General features: G+C 33.0%; 1 long non-coding RNA gene across 1 annotated transcript; it reads right to left on the minus strand.

Moving 5' to 3' along the window:
- Nucleotides 1-684: 684 nt before the first annotated feature.
- On the minus strand, nt 685-3,810 carry LOC143610364 (uncharacterized). The gene is made up of 3 exons (XR_013149578.1): nt 2,640-3,810; nt 1,714-2,553; nt 685-1,018 (listed from the first exon to the last, which is right to left on the minus strand). It is a non-coding gene; the product is annotated as an uncharacterized LOC143610364 (long non-coding RNA).
- Between the last annotated feature and the right edge of the window lie 317 nt (nt 3,811-4,127).

The raw sequence follows: 4,127 nt of genomic DNA on the forward strand, positions 1-4,127 counted from the left end.
AAGAACGATAAACCATAAACGGCGTCATCTTGTATAAAACAACAGTGAAACCATAAAGTAGTTCTAATAACATGTACGTTTACGTCAAAATGTACATACACGGTCAGCGTAAACATAATTTAAGGGCCAAAAAAATCATATTTCTAGAAGCAGTACAAACGCGAAGTATCCAAATCAAAAGTGTCAAAACTGAGCAATCTCCATTGTATCCACCCTGCAACATTAAATTTCTCTTATAATTCTTTCATTTCAGGCTAAGGGGTGGGGGAGGGGTGTCCAATCTCGTTATCATCCTCATGTTCATGGTTCTTTAAAAACTTTCTCCAGCATTCTGCAAAACAGAAAAAGATCATAGCTTTATGAAAATATGAGAAAGAAACAGATGTGACTAGTATGGAAAAACAAGGATTGAAACAAATATGAAACAATAATAAAGGATAAAACCATACCAAAGAACACTTATTTGAGGTTGAGTGGGAATTCAAAGCCATCCAAAGATCTCATCGGGAATTCGGTCGACGGTACATGGAATTAATAAAATATCATTTCAAGGACTTGTTTTTTTAAAAGAATATAAAAGCTCGCTTGCACGCTTGAGAAATTTAAGTACTAATAAGATGGCCCCTTCAAACCACAAAATTCATATCATTATTGTCCATAAAATTCATATCATTGTTGTCACTTAATATGGGTATCTTTTTGGCCAATATGTACATATATGGACCAAAACAATCAAAGAATTTATATAAAAAATTGCAATATCTTTAAGTTGCATAAAAAACAAAGGCATTTCTAACTCACATTCATGTCATTGAAGCAACATAATATGTACCATTAGGAAAATGATGCAGTTAAATAAAATCAATTCTAGTATATGTAGGTTACTACTTGCCTCAATTGTTTTCTGGTCAATCCGGATGTCACTGAATCATGCAGATGGACTACAATGGGGACAATGCCATGGTGGTCTTCTTGAGTTTTCATCCACATAGTTTTCAGAACCTTCTATCACCCAATCCTATTTCACAAATTTGATTGCATTATTAAACTAACAGGCAAATAACTGCAGCCATAACTTAAAACTGAATGTCAAAACAAAAAAAGAAAAAAAAATCAGCTTCCATTGTGGACATGAACAAGTAATGATTCATAAGCACAAAATATGAATAACCTTAAATTTAATGTCATATGAATACAAGGTGTGCGCTATACAGCGCTCGTACATGTGATAAATATTATATCCCAGTGTCAAATCTTATATTCAATTCAAATAGGAAGCTTAAACCGCTTCGTCTTGAAGAACTCCAATTTCCCAGTTTCAAATGTTCAAATATGAAACTTGTTTAAGAATCATTACTATAACCAACCAGCAGATGCTTAAAACTTCTACATTTTAAAGAAACTTAAAATCCTAACTTTCAGAGTTTATATCTAGAATATGTAAGACCATATTTTTAGACAATACTATAATATTAACAATATAATTGATTTCCAAAATAATAACCTCGAACTGCATCATTTTAAGAAACTCCTTAGGTTTTTAAAAAGCGCTTTGCAGTTCTACTTTGTCAACAGTGACCACCTTTGTAGCCATGCTTAACTAATATTAATTAATTATAAATAATAAGCTATTATATATGTAAAATAGCAACTTAAAATGTCAAAAAGAAATATTTAAACCTTGGCCAAATTATTTTATCCAAGAAGCCTAACCTTTGCTAACCTAAGCTTCACGATTTGTGCAGCCAATCCAAGAGCAGTTGCTCGTAAACCTCCAATTTCATTCTTATCAGTTATTACTTTTTCAAATTTCTTTATGGCATCCTGAGGTCATATACCAGAAAACTGAGTCGACATGGACTGTGATTCGCCTCACGCAAACGTGCTTCTTGACTAACCACCATCCACTTCCATAATAGATGTCCTGAGTGGAGACAAAGGCTGTACCTCAACCTCAGGGTAAGTCTTTTTAAACCTCGTCCTCAAGCCATCATCCGTTAACCGAATCCCGTTAAATTGATTACCAAGTGACATCCATCTAATCACATCCATCAACAATCAAACAACAAACCGGTTGTATAAACAAAAACCAATTTTATAAATATTAAGCAATCAACATTTGCAATGTTACCCTACATACGTGTTGTGCATTCAAGCAAATAATTCAAAATTTATTGTCCCCGGACTTATTCTCTCCAACAAAGGGTACATCTGAATCATACATAAGGATAAGACAATATCTAGCAAAATCATTTATCAATAATATTATAGTAAAGTATTGAAATCAATTTCTAAGGAGGAGCTTACCAATTTCATTCAGAATGAAAATTTGGTTTATGTGATACAGTATTTATTGGGAAATTGTTATCATCTATTATGAGAAAGTCACACAATTTACAAAAAAAAAAAAAAAAACACCCGAATTTTCAGTTTTTGGTTTGTTTTGAGCCAAAAACCGACACCCGTAGTAAAAATAGACAATGAGTAGTGGTGACTTACAGAACGTATGCTGGCCCCTCTTTTGGTAAATGCTAACAGCCTTTTTTCACCACTCTGTACATCACATATACCTTAACTAAATAAATAACAAAGTATTAATAATTTAAATCGAAAGCTAAAAGATTTAAAATTTAAACTACTTGTTTTTTAAATAATCACGAAAATCGGCCCACGAGCTGTGCACTTTAACAACTACATATCTGACGTGAAGATCAAAGGGAAAACTAAAAGAGCATGTGTAATCATATTTTAAGGAGGAGCTTACCAATTTGCAAGTGTTTAATCATATTTTCATTACCTCCTTATTTTTATTGCTAACTCTGAGAGTATGCTTACCAATTGCCCAAAACTTAACAAAGTCAGCTACCTGCACATATCACAAACACATACCGGCACTTGCAAGAATAGTCCAAGGAGAGGTTGCCCAAATTGCAACAGACATTTTGAGAAGGCATTCATCCAGCAATCCATTATTTAATAATTTGGAAAATGCATGCATGTTCTTTGAAACATAGCGTTTAAAAAACTACATTACAAGAGCGAACATACCTTATTTGTTATTAAGGACTCCAATGAACTGGCTATCTCCCTCGATATAATATATGAACCTTATAAAAACCATTTGCCCAAACACTTCAATCTAAAAGGCCAAATGGACAAATAACAATAAAATATTAATAACAAAGCAAACAGAAATAACCTGGAAGTGAAATATACTAAGTTAGCTTAATTACCTGAGAAACTTCATATTCTGTATCGTTAATTAAATAAGGGGTATCCCAGTTAGCCCATTATCCAAATCTCTGTTGATAGAATCATAGAAAGCAAAACAACTTTGAAAAGTTTAACCTTAGAACAAGAAAATTTTGATGTCATCTAGTAGCAGTTGGCAGTCTCCAACGAAATTATGCTAAACATGTGAGCAATAACTCCAAGAATATACTGTATGCATATACAACATAAGAAAAAGGTAAACCAACATATTAGAAAAATCAAACCAGTTAAAATTGTCATCATTAACTTTCCCAAGAGTAGCAATAACTCCAACAACATGTTTTATATGAGCAACAAGATTTCCATGACGCTTGAACTAGCAAAGAAAATGACAACTGTTTTCATGTAATTACAGTACCATCAAAAGATTATTGAAACACAAATGGATTCAAAGTTAGCAATATGAAAATTTTGAAAGTCGATGGAAGCCTCCAATTACATACAACTAAAATATAGTAACCAAGAATTGAATGAATCTACAACATGAAACCTGTTTTACAACATAATTGAATCTTTGAGAAACCGATACCTGGTTCAAATACGGGGTGTGAACTTCAACCCCGACTGAAATTAAAAAGAGGAATCGGATGAAGAAGAAAGTGATGGGTTAGAAATACACAGCAAAAGCGGCTGGATATTTCCGATTGGAAGTTGAAACTATACCAATTGAAACAGACTGGGGATATGCATTGATATTGGTGGTAGGGAAGCGTCTTGAAGACTCGCCCGAGCATCAATGAGTATAGCTTGGTCGGCAGCATGGGGATAATAAATATTAAGGCGTCATAAGAGAGAAAAATATAAGGTGAAAGCTTGCGTATCTCTATTTTAATGTAATATAAATATAGATATAT

The sequence above is a fragment of the Bidens hawaiensis genome, unplaced genomic scaffold (assembly GCF_021521415.1).
Source record: "Bidens hawaiensis isolate Kalapana, Puna unplaced genomic scaffold, B.hawaiensis_p1.1 tig00025840_1, whole genome shotgun sequence".
Classification (NCBI taxonomy): domain Eukaryota; kingdom Viridiplantae; phylum Streptophyta; class Magnoliopsida; order Asterales; family Asteraceae; genus Bidens; species Bidens hawaiensis.